This window comes from Odocoileus virginianus, chromosome 6 (assembly GCF_023699985.2).
Source record: "Odocoileus virginianus isolate 20LAN1187 ecotype Illinois chromosome 6, Ovbor_1.2, whole genome shotgun sequence".
Classification (NCBI taxonomy): Eukaryota; Metazoa; Chordata; class Mammalia; order Artiodactyla; family Cervidae; genus Odocoileus; species Odocoileus virginianus.
In genome coordinates this window covers 76,567,253-76,580,050 of record NC_069679.1, presented here as the reverse complement: position 1 = coordinate 76,580,050, position 12,798 = coordinate 76,567,253, and the positions used below count along the sequence as shown (strand labels likewise).

At 44.4% G+C, this 12,798-nt stretch overlaps 1 protein-coding gene and 1 long non-coding RNA gene across 28 annotated transcripts in view; one reads left to right on the top strand and one right to left on the bottom strand.

The window, feature by feature from the left end:
* The window catches only part of NRXN3 (neurexin 3), a 1,774,064-nt gene that overhangs the window by 1,439,043 nt on the left and 322,223 nt on the right, over positions 1-12,798 (bottom strand). The gene's annotated exons all lie outside the window — the stretch shown is intronic.
* Positions 2,574-12,775, top strand: LOC110137796 (uncharacterized). Of its 3 annotated transcripts, XR_002314025.2 has the most exons (5): positions 2,574-2,936; positions 3,929-4,137; positions 5,001-5,116; positions 10,535-10,794; positions 11,956-12,775. It is a non-coding gene; the product is annotated as an uncharacterized lncRNA (long non-coding RNA). The 3 variants fall into 3 exon arrangements; XR_002314026.2 differs by lacking the exon at positions 5,001-5,116; XR_011488396.1 differs by lacking the exon at positions 5,001-5,116 and having other exon boundaries at positions 7,709-10,794.

Here is a 12,798-nt window from a genome sequence, read left to right as displayed (position 1 = left end):
ATGAAGACAAATCAAGCCACAGAACACAACAGCCAGTGGCAGGAAGAAACGGCTTTACATTTCCATGCCAGCAGAAGCAGCTGGAGGATCATCTCCCTCTGTCTGTCGATTGTCCCTGCTCTGCTCCTCGTCCTTGGCTGGCTGCCCTGGTGACACTCACACCTGGCGCTGGCCTTCTGTAGACATGCTGAACACTCCTCAAGGAGAGGCACTTGAATTTGTTCCACAGAACATATACTGGCTACAGTGCATGTGCCAAGCACTGTGTTAGATGCTAGGGATGCATCTACCCCGCCCATTTCTCCCAAAAAAACAACTCTCTCATGAACACTTAACACAAGCTGGGTCTCTGATAAGCTGCTGGGTGAACTGGTAAGGAGTGAACCGATGAAAAAAGGAAAGAAGAGAGGATTAAATGCAAAACAAAACAAAAAAGCTATTCCTCCAGGACAAAAGGAAAGGGCCCTGGATCAATTAACTTTGTGATTCTAATAACAACTCTGTGATACATCTTTAGTGGTTCTCATCCTACACATGAAAAAACTGAAGCTCAATCAATATAACTTTCCCAAGACTTTATGGCTAAAGCCATGGCCAGGATTCAACTCCAGGCAGTTTGAGGCTACAGTCCATGTATCTAACCATGAAATATATTGCTTCCTAATATGGTCCCTGGCACAAAATAGTCACTCAATGAATAGAAATTTGGCAGATGGCTGGATGGGCAGATGAATGAATGGGAAGATTGGCGAATGGGTGAATGGATGAATAGACAGATAAATTAATGGATTTACTATGTAGAGCTACAAAAGGACACAGAGTGGCATAAAAAATGTGGTGTCTATTTCCAGACCCATGAGAACAGAAAGAGGTAGCTTCTCTCTTCTTACAAATCAATATAAGTCCTCCAGGGCTTGGGCTTGTGGCTTTGTTCATTATGTAGGTGGTGGGTAGCATTCTTGAAGAAGGTCATGGAAAAATAGAAAGGCAGATTTATGAGTGAAGGGGTAAGGAGGCCTCAGACAATGTGATTATATAATTGTGAAACCACTAATTATGTTTGTGGCTGTGTCAGCTGGAAGCAATGAGAAAGGTACTCAAACCTCGGGCTTCGGGGGAAAAATGTATTACCTTCCACTCTCCTTCTCCTAGGTGCCATACACTACTGCATTTGACCAAGAAAACTTGGTTTAAGGAACTTCAGAGTGAACAACTGGTAGACCCAGATGTCCCAACACCACATCAGGTGCGTACAGCAATGGCTTAGCAGCAAGGTCAGTGAGATCTGTTTGACCTAGTGACATATTGCATGTAGAACACTGGACCCATGGAGCAAGGACATTGGTTTTGGTACATTAAGATCCCAGGAGCGAAAGAAAGCCTCTCACGTGAGCTCACACTAGCCACTTGTTCATGGATCTTCCCTGGTGGCTCAGTTGGTAAGGAATCTGCCTGTCAATGCAGAAGATATGGGTTTGATCCCCGGGTCAAGAAGATCCCCTGGAGAAGGGAACAGCACCCTACTCCAGTATTCTTGCCTGGAAAAGCTCATGGACACAGGAGCCCGGCAGGCTAGAGTCGGACATGACTGAGCAACTAACACTTTCACCAAGACTCTGTGATGGCTCTCCATGTCAACTCAGAGTAAAAGCTGAAGTCCCTCCAGTGGCTGAAAAGAACCGACCTGCCCTGGCTCCCAGCAGTTAACCTCCCCTTTCTTCACTCTACGGCTTCCCTGACAGCTCAGCTGGTAAAGAATCTGCCTGCAGTGCAAGAGACCCCGGTTCAATTCCTGGGCTGGAAAGAGCTGCAGCAGAAGGGATAGGCTACCCGCTCCAATATTCATGGACTTCCCCTGTGGCTCAGCTCGTAAAGAATCCGCCTGCAATGCAGGAGACCTGGGTTCGATCCCTGGGTTGGGAAGATCCTCTGGAGAAGGGAAAGGCTACCCACTCCAATATCCTGGCCTGGAGAATTCCATGGACTGTATAGTCCATGGGGTCACAAAGAGTTGGACACAACTGAGTGACTTTCGCTTTCACTTTCTTCACTCTGCTCCAGATGTGCTGGCCTGGTGTTCCCCAAATGTCTACAAGGCTAACTTCCTCATCTTTGGACCAAATGTCCTCTTCTCCTGTCTGGCACTCCTATCCACTTAACCTGATATGTTTTGTCTTTTTCTATGGTGCTTATCACCATATAACATATTATAGAAGTAAATTCCTTGCAATGTTCATTTTTTATTGCCTCTCCCTCCCTCTACCAGAATGTAAGCTCTATAAAAGGAAGGAATGTTCTTCTCTCATTGTTCATTGATGTACTCTAGGCCCCTAAAACAATGTCTGGCACAGAAGATACTCAATAACTATTTGTCAAATAAATGAATGCAGTTTATATTTTTAATTGGAAATAAAAAATCACCAACTTAATTTTTTTCCATTCTTAAAGAAGGGGTTCCCCAAATTCAAAAGAAAATGTACGCATGTATGTTCAGTCACTTTGCGTGTCTGACTCTTTGTGACCTCATGGACTGCAGCAGACCAGGCTTTCCTGTCCTTCAGTATCTCTGGAGTTTGATCAAAGTCACATCCATGTAGTCAGTGATGCTATCTAACCATCTCATCCTCTGCTGCCCTCTTCAAAAGAAAATATTTCACATCAAAACTCCAAAACACAGGGATAACAATCCCAAAATGAAACAAATATTTTAAAATTCTATAATTGTATTAATTTAAAACCTGGAGAAATTTTGTGGACTGACTTTCCCCCCTGCCCCCAATTTCAGCTAAATATTTTCTGGAGAGGTAGACTTCCCTCTGGCTAACATATACAACACTGAAGAAGCCAGGATGGTTGGTGTTTTGGCATCCTGTTGTACATGTTAAAGAGCAAGAATAAGAATCAAATACCTAAGCAATACTGGAGATTTCATCAAGGTCAGTGGTGAAAACTGTATTCATTTCTTGCCCCTGCATTTGTTCTGATGAGGGCTCAGATCCTCCCAACTGCCATAATCGATGTGTCACTCATGTTAAGACCGTGGGATCAGTAAATGGGAGTAAAATGCAGTGCTGAGGCAGAGATGAGGAAAGCAGAGGGATGGGTGGACGCAGGGGGTGGTCTGATTGCCTGTAACAGCTGATTTATAGTCATCCGAAGCTCTCTGGGAGAAGAGTCTGCCCAGGCTGATGGCGTAGGAAACGGGCCAATGACAATGGCGCCACTCAGGGATTCAGGCGACTGTGCCCCCAATAAGGGGTGAGGGGTGAGTAGTGGGGACCCCTAAATGCTCAGCGCTTGCCTTGTTCTCCAGAGAGCCTCAGAACGATCCCCAAACAGCAGTTTCCCATCCAGGGCTTGCTCCCAGCCCCTGATGCAAGGAATCAAGAGTCCCTTCAATCATTCTCTGAGAAGAGGGCATGGTGCCACTAAAGATACTCTCAAGATTTGAAGTTTCTGTTGCCATTGATTGGAAACACAGGTTTCTTGCTCACTGGAATTAACCAAGATAATAGTAAAAAGACCTGATACATAGTAGGCATTCTATCTCTTTTCCTTTTTCCTGCTGGGACAGGCATGGTAGAAACAACGTTGCTGTTGACATCTGTATACTTCGCTTTGGAGAGCAAGCGAAGGGACTCTACTTTTAGCATTTAAGGAATTTCTTACCTATCTCCCTAAGTAAAATGAGTCACAATATGTACTTCACTCTCTGGGATCTAAAGGCTCCTTCTGGGAATCTAGAGGTTGTCAGTTTTGCTCCTTCTAGTAGAAATGGGGTGAAAACTGACAGAAGAAAGCATAGTGACATCTCAAGGGTGCACTAACAAGCCACTTGCCCCTCAACACACACACACACACACACACACACACACACACAAAGAAGAGGAAGCTACAGAAAAAAAAAACAAGATCTTTTTTTTTTCAGGGAATGCCACGCTCCTCATAAAGGGTACCTGAGCTTCTGAAAAGAATCCTGCTAGACAACTGCTTCCAAATTCTATGGACCAATCCATCCTGCTTTCACTTCGGAGCAACTTACTGGGAAGAGCTGGGTGCCCTACAAAGAAGCCAGTCTTATTACGTTAAAGAACTGGCAAAATACACCTCACCCTCAGAGGCGCCTTGGGCTACCAGGTAGTATTCCGAAGTGTTGTTTCATTAAAGGGAAAATGATAAGGATAACAGAAAACAATAAGTCTATGTTCATTTTTAATAGCAATGCATTTGCTCTATTGGGATAGTGATTTATTCATGTAATTCATAATAAATACATACGGTAACCTGGAGGTACCTCTATCTGCATCTCAGGGCAGGAACCATATATTTTATCAGGTTGGCTCTAGACATGAGAGGAATATTACCTAAATAGTCAAGGAGTTAGTTCGCAGGGCTGCAAGTGTTCTTTCAATAGCTATAGCCACATAATCTACTGCTTTCTTTCCCACACTCCAACGCTTACTTAAGGGTACAGCTAAACCATTCTGATTACTCAGACATTTTTTTGTCTGCTCCCTTATCATTGAGTTTGAAGAATGGAAATAAAGCAACAAAAATCTCTGGAAGACTTTTTGCATGTCAGTGTGGTCTCCCTCCGTTTACCAAGCAGCCAGACAGGCTGGATGTGGGTTTCTAGTGTTTCGGAGTTAGGCATTTCTTCTAACCCTGCTTTCCACAGAATTAGAGCGAATGCTTGAAAACCACCTGCCCAAAACCTCTGTTAGACTACGAGGAGGCAACCTAAGCACCACGTCTTTCTCATAGCAACAGCTACGTGAAGGCTAGTTTTAAACACGGATGTCAATTACATCTCAAAAAGAATAGCTTAATGGAAAATACTGTTGCTGTGGACGGAAACTAGGTCTGCACATTTGTGCTAAGTGACTGTCCTAGTGATAATCTCTCCAAAACAGCCAGGACTTAGAGACAGAAGCACTGAGGCCCACCTCCTAGGAGAATGAGCAAAAGAAAAGAACAGCACCTCTCCACCCCCTTTGCAGGCATCTTACATTTAGAGAAGGACAGTCCCACAGGCGGAAAAGTTATCTCAGCTTTTTAAACTTCAGTCCATGCTGACACCGTCCTCACATTGGGACTTAACAAATCTGGATTTTAAGTTTTGTTTTTATATTACCCTGATTTGATTTTGGTTTTTATTTTGTCATGATTTAGAATGTATTGGGATTTAGAGGTTTTGAAATAAAAAAATCTTACTACAACACATGAAGTCCTTTCAGCTTTATGCATCAAATTTCTCCTTTTCCAAGATGTTGTTGTCGCTGCTGCTGCTGCTAAGTCGCTGCAGTCGTGTCCGACTCTGTGCGACCCCTTAGACGGCAGCCCACCAGGCTCCCCCGTCCCTGGGATTCTCCAGGCAAGAGCACTGGAGTGGGGGTGCCATTGCCTTCTCCATTTCCAAGATGTTACCTCCTACTTAAGGCTGTCTCCCTTCCTATCAGCAGAAGGAAGAGCCACAGCTTTCCTCCAAAAGAAGATAATCCAAAGATGAGATCCGTTTGGAATTTTTCCCAACTACTCATCAGGTTGATTGGAAGACTGTAAAGCTTAGAGTGCTGAGAGCAGGGGACTAGGACATGAAATGCACAACACCCCCAGAAGAACACATGCAAATGTATTAAGGTCCACCATGTGACATAGTTCTCCATTACCTGCTAAGTGCCCTGTGGCTCTGGAAGCCTCATCTGTGACTATTTCCCTTTAAAGATTTCTGTGCAGAACCAGAACTAGTTACAGATATATACAAAGGCAAAACCACAGGGCTGAAATATAATAATTAAGATGAGGGAGTCTGTACTCATTTTCTAAACTAATTTTTACACTTGGCAGAGTTTATGCCTTCACATAAACATATTCTTGGATGTATAACAAAATAATATTATTCTTAGTCATTTAAATGCTGACTTTGATGGTTATTGAGAGCTTCAGTCCATGTCTAAATCAACAATGGAAGACAAAAGATAGGCTGACTGCCCACCAGAGTTTTCTGACTGAATAACAGTATCCACTTGGTCCCTGGGGACATTTATGTATGGGATCCCCCAGGTTGGAGTTGGGGTGTGTCTGTAAGTAGCTGTATGTTAAGGGGGGTGGTAGAAATGGTATATCTGTGTATAAAAGCCTATTTATACCTTACCTTAGGGAATTTGGGTTTCCCTGTGGCTCAGCTGGTGAAGAATCCGCCTGCAATGCAGGAGACCTGGGTTCAATCCCTGGGTTGGGAAGATCCCATGGAGAAGGGAAAGGCTACCCACTCCAGTATTCTGGCCTGGAGAATTCCATGGACTGTATAGTCCATGGGGCGCAAAGAGTCAGACACAACTGAGCGACTTTCACTTTCTTTCACTTTTTTAGGGAATTTGGACTTGATTTTTAACATTTATACTATACCAATACTAAAACTAGTATACAAAACACAATACTTAGCACTGTTTAAGTGCCTGTCAGTTAAGTACTTGATAAGCATAACCTTATTTTCCACACACCCCTTGGACGGAGGCTGAATTACTTACTTTGGGAATGCTAACATGTCTTTTGAAATATATTCCTAGGTGGCAGTTGTTTTTAAAATGTTTTACAAAAATGTTAGCAATCCTAAATTTATTCCCAGGATTAAGAATCCAAAAATCTGGGATCACTGCACTAAGAGATCTTAACCGCGGTGTGGTCACACCCGTCTCATACTCGACCTGCTGTATCAGAGGGAGGCGGGAGGGATTTCTCTGATGCATCACTGAGTGACAGGCCTTCAATATTTATGTCAAATATACTATTTCATTTCTTCCTCAATATAAAGCAACCTCACAGGGTTGTTATATATAATTTGATTGATAAGTAAACAGAGGCTTAAAGAGATCAGTAACTTGCCCAGCGTCAATGTTGCTCAAATAAAAGTGCAGAGGCAGGATATAAACCCAGCACCTGTGAGGGCCCAAATGCCATATTCTTTCTGCCACATCCGACTGGTACTTGGGCTCCCATGGTTGGATTTCAGAAAGAAACTAGTAAGTTTCTTCTTAAAGATGAGGAAGGAGGAAACTCTTTCAGACACATTCCCAGCTGAGAATTCCGTAGACTTTACCAGTGATTCACAGAGGATGCACTCTTTCAACAGGAGGAAGTTTGAAGAGCACACACAGCTTTGTGGCACAGGGATTATGTATTTGATTTGGAGTAAGGAGCTAGGGCTCCTTGGCAGATAAAACTGCATTCACTTTCAACTCAGTCTTTGTTCCTAAAGAACTGTAAAATACACAATATATGCCAGATATTGACAGTTTCGTGTGTATATATATATTCATATATATGGAGCCATATGCGCACTGAATCACTCAGTTGTATCCAATTCTTTGCAACCCCATGGACTATAGCCTGCCAGGCTCCTCTGTCCATGAGATTTTCCAGACCAGAATATTGGAGTGGGTAGCCTTTCCCTTCTCCAGGGGATCTTCCCCATCCAGGGATCGAACCCATGTCTATTTGCATCTCCTGCATTGCAGGCAGATTCTTTATTGCTTAGCTATTGGGGAGTTGTGTGGGGTCCTATTCATTTGCTATTTTGACAGTCACAGAATGCCAAATCAGGAATGACTCTCTCTACAAAGGACATGAGGAGACATTCCCCTTCCATGAGCCACTGTGAGGCCTGAATCTGCTAATCCTCCTCTTCTTCCGTCTCATTCCCCACCAGCTTCACTCAGAAAGGACAACAAAGAGCCCACCTCCTCAGCTCCCCCGGACGTCACTGGCCAGTGACCTTGGCCACGTGGTAGTGGCAGGAGGGACTTGACCAGAACCCTATCCATCTTCCCTCCCGCTCTGGCTGGCCAATGAGCTGGAAAATGAAGGACACAATGCAGGTTCATGAGACTCTTAATTAGGTCACAGCTGATCCTGGTCCCCTTCATCCGACAGCTGGGGCCAGTGGGCCAGCAGATGCGATTCAACCCCTTTGCAGGGGTGCCCAACTTGAACACATCCTTTCTTCCTTAAGATGCCCCTTGCAGACCAGACCCAAGGAAACCCAGAAATGCAACTCTTCTCCATATAAGTCAAAGCACTCTTGGAGAACAGGCCCTTCTTTGGAACAATACTTTAAGAGGTGGCATGTGAAGAAGAGCGTGTGGGATAGTTAAGAAGCAGTCTGCCAAATGAAGGGCTCAGAGAAGGCAAAACAGCAGTCTTCCAATACTATGGGTCAGCTATGGCCAGAGAAACAAGGATTAGAGGATAAAAATTCGTCACATGACTTCAGATAAGTCCCCTAACTTCTCCATGCCTCTGTTTTCTTACAGGTAGAATTGGAATAATTACAGTACCCACCTTACAGGATTGCTAAGAGGAATAAACATAAAAAATATTACTATGTATAAGTGGGTCTGGTGAGCACTATAGGAATGTTTGGTGATGATGAAAATTAGGCAGATTTGGGCTCAAATCAAAATCTTCTTCTAAAAATTATAAATTAATGTAAAAAAAAAAATGACTCGCAATAAAGGCAGTGATAAGCTAGTAAGTTCCCCATGACTAACAATATTCATCTGGGCAGGACATGGGGGCATAGAAACAAGTCCAGGCAGAGAAGCTGTAGGAAAAACCCCTACATCGGTAGGAGAATGTTTAAAAAGTAGTAACATGTTTTATAGCTCTTTGGTGCTTTCAGAATATTTTCCCACCTGATTTTTCTTTCAAAGCCAACCAGGGAAGTAAGTAGGGTAAGTAGTATTCCCACTGCACAGAAGATGAAACAGAGGCACCAATAGGACAAATGTCTTGTCTGAAGCCAAAGAGCTTTATCTGAAAGTGCAGGCGTCTGAACAGAGAGCAGCCGTGGCATTTAGAAACTGCTTCTCCCTGCACTCACCTCCCTGTCTCTTCCAGGACAGGCCTCGTTTCTGCGTAGATTTATCCCTGTCACCTCCCGGCCCATCTGAATGGTCCTTCTCGGTCTCATGCTGCCGTCTGCTTTCTTGAGCTTCCAAAATCCTGTTGTCTCACAGATCTCCCCGCCCAATCCTGCGTTTGTCTGTCAACATAATTTGTTATCACCAAAGGAAAGGGAGGGAAATCCATGTTGAAGCTTGAGCTCTGACTCTAGGGTTCAAGGAACAGGCTTGGGAATCATAAAACCAGGTGGGCCTTCAAAAAAGTGAAAACCACCTACATAGAGATCTCCAGGAGTGCACAACACACATTTGCGTTGTTCTTCTTAAGTTACACATCCACCGGACATACCCACACCACCCAGTGTGTCCCCGTCTTAGAATTTGGGAAGAAAGTCAACACCATTGCCAAAGCTTTTAGCAAAAAGGAGGACAGTACCGGGTTTTAGTTTCTGGAGTATCTCACAGGGGCCATGGGGAGACGGATGGCCTGGCAGCTACTAAGAGCTTCGGACCCATAAACCAAATCGCCTGAAAGAGCAACTCAGTTATTTTCTCATTCACGGTTTCCAAAGGCACCAACAAAGCCTGAGTCATCCGAGGCCCTGGCGAGACATATCTGGCCTGTGCACACATCCGTGCTCATTACTGCGGGACGGTCCTCAGCCAACCCCCGCACCCTCCAGGGCCACATTTAATTTCTGCTCCTGTTGGCATACATCTGATCTACACACTTTGTCCTCATGGAAGCCCTGGATTTCCTAGGAGAAGGAAACACACAAACTCTCTCATATTTTTATTGTTTTTTTTTTTTTTAAAGCAGGTGAGTATTTATTTATTCATTTGGCTATGCTGTTTAGCATGCAGGATCCTAGTTCCCTGACCAGGGATCGAACTCTTGCCCCCTGCATTGGTAGCCCAGAATCTTAACCACTGGACCACCAGGGAAGTCCCAAACTCTCTTTCCAAACGCTGGCCGTGCTAATTCCTCTCTCTTCTCTGCTTCTCCCGTGACCACACCTTCTTCCGTCCTGCCCCTTCTCCCCCGGCCCCTCCCGCGCCTCATACTTCTCCTCTCCCACACTTTCACTCCCTTGTCTTTCTTTCCTCTCCAGTTGTTTCTTTTTTCTCCCCTTCTTTCCGCCAACAGTTTTCCTTCAACTTTACGCTCTTTCCTGTCCTACTCCCAAATCCCCCTCTCCCTCCAGTGTGTGGGAAATGCTACTAGTGCTGGCCTCTGCTACCCAAACAAGATAAAAGTTTATGGAGCCATGATCCTTTCCACTCACCTTTTTTATGGTTGTTATAAAGGCACTTCTCGTAATTAATTTCCCATGTCTAGGACGTTACAAGTATGCCCAAACGCAAGCTTCTGAAGGCGTCTCTAGAAGGCAGAGCCGAGGTAGCATAGGGATCAGTGGCTGCTTTTTTTAAGATCTGCCTCACCCTTGCGTCCAGGTATGAAGGAACCACCTACCCTTGCGTCCTTCTAAAACTCACACGTTGAAGCTCTAAACCACCCAGTGCTTCCAAATGTGATTTATTGGGAGACAGGCTCTTTAAAGAGGTGATTATATTAAAATGAGGCCATCTGGGGAGGCTCTAATCCAATATGACTGGTGTCATCATAACAGGAGGAAATTCAGATGAACAAATAACCGGGCCTCACACATAGGGAAGGCCGTGTGGGGACACAGCAAGGAGGCGGCCACCCGCAAGCTGAGAACCAAGGCCTCAGAGGACACGGAACCTGCCGACACCCTGGTCTTGGACTCCCAGCCACCGGAGCTGGGACAATACGTGTCCCTTACGCAAGCCGCCCTGTCTGTGGTATTTTGGTATGGCAGCGCCAGCGAGTCAATAGGCTCTGTGAAGTCAGTCGGGTATTCGTGAGGTGAATGCAGCTGTCTGTCTGTCTCCTCCTGCATTTGGGGGATCTGGACAAAAACTCGATGCCCATCAAGCTGTTATTCTTCCAGTTTAAAGAGAACTCTTTTGTAAAGCAAAGAGGACCCCTCCCCTCCCCCCCAAAAAAAATCTATGAGAAGTAGCATAGTCCAGAGATGGACTTGTGTCCTGAATACCCAGGAAGCCTGCCCTGCCTGCCCAAATGCAGGCATGACACAGCGACACATGTATCAAAAGGAATTCTTCAGAGTGGAATTGGAATTGATACAATCATGCCCCCAAAATATCAACCAGATTCCTCCTAAAAAAAGAAAGCATTTGAGAAACAAACAAAAAAAATTGTAAAACTTTAATAAGGAAAAAAGCTTACATCATAGGTTTAAAGCCAGGCAATACTGGATAGATTCAGAAGGTCGGCTAGACCATGGAAGATACTAGAAAAGGAGATTATTAAAACTCAGCCTGTGGGGACCTATGGACTTCAGTCTGCTCTTAGGTACCTATGGGAACTCGTCCGTTTATATACTCTTGTGCACGAGTGGATGTGGTGTTAAGTCACTTGAGTCCTGTCCGACTCTTTGAGACCCCATGGACTATAGCCCACCAGGCTCCTGTGTCCATGGAATTCTCCAGGCAAGAATACAGGAGTGGGTTGCCATGCCCTCCTCCAGGGGATCTTCCTGACTCAGGGATCAAACTTGCATCTCTAATACCTCCTGCACTGGCAGGCGGGTTCTTTACCACTGATCCACCTGGGAAGCCCATATATTCATATGGGTCCCAGCCAAATTGTAAATTCATCTGGAAGCCCCTTTACTCATTGTCTTGAGGTCTGCATACAGAAGTCCTTCTGTTCGGTGGTTAATAAATGAAACAGAATCTGAATGACCCATGAATAGCTCCTCTCTTGATTATAACCAAAGTCCCACCCACTTTTATGAGCTTCCTTGTGCCCAAACAAATCACTGATACACAGAGATTATATCAACGACATCACCCTCTAATAGACAAGCCCACAAAATCTCACAGACATGAGTATACATAGAATTTGTGTGGTATAGCTATCTCTAATAAGCTGGGGAGGAAAAAGAAAATTCCAGACATGGGGATCTCCTTTGTGATCCTATTTTTCTCTTTTTTCCTTAAGCCCCTTCTCTCACCAGACAAGCCCCGAATCTCACAAGTAGCTCTTGCCTCCAAAGGGAGGCCACCAAGTAGCTGAACAAATCTGTTCACATAAATGGACTGCTTTGCTCTGGGAGAGCCTTGTCCCCAGGAAGAAGTATCTCTACATTTGCCTCCTACATCAACTGGTTAAACAAAAGGTGAAGACTGAAGCGGCAGAGTGTATACCTGCTCAAGCTACAAGCTGGTCTCTTAAGAAAAGGCTCACAGACCTCCCAGGAGAACAGGAGGCATCTCCTGTTAACTCCACGCCCTTAAGAAGTATGTTGGCCCATCCCAGGAACACACAGCATCCCCATTCACCCACAAAGACTTGAAGGAACAGCAGCGTGGGGGACCCAGAGAGGACACTCACCCAGGCTTGTATTTCCAAAGGACTCCTCCACATTTTAGCTTCTGAAATTGGTTTCATTATAGTGATGTTCAAACATTTACTAACAGTCTATTGCTCAATTCAACAATTATTATCAACGTGGTTTCAATTCTCTCATTTTGTTGTTCCAGAGTATATTTAAGAAAATATCAAACATAACATAATTCAGTCTTTGGGTATTACTTCCAAATGATTCTGCATATAGAGCCACCACTAAAGAGGGTACAAAAAAATGTAACATGTCAATAAACAATTCTAAACTGGGGTTCCATTCCTGGGCCACCTGCCCATAGCAGACTGTGAATTAATATCCTCTCTAAATTTAGAGATTCCTGGTTTGTGACTACACTGCATTCAGTGGGTTTTTGTGTGAACAAATAATTTCTTAAGTGTTAACATTTAAAGGTTATGGTGAATATGTTTTTTCATTTC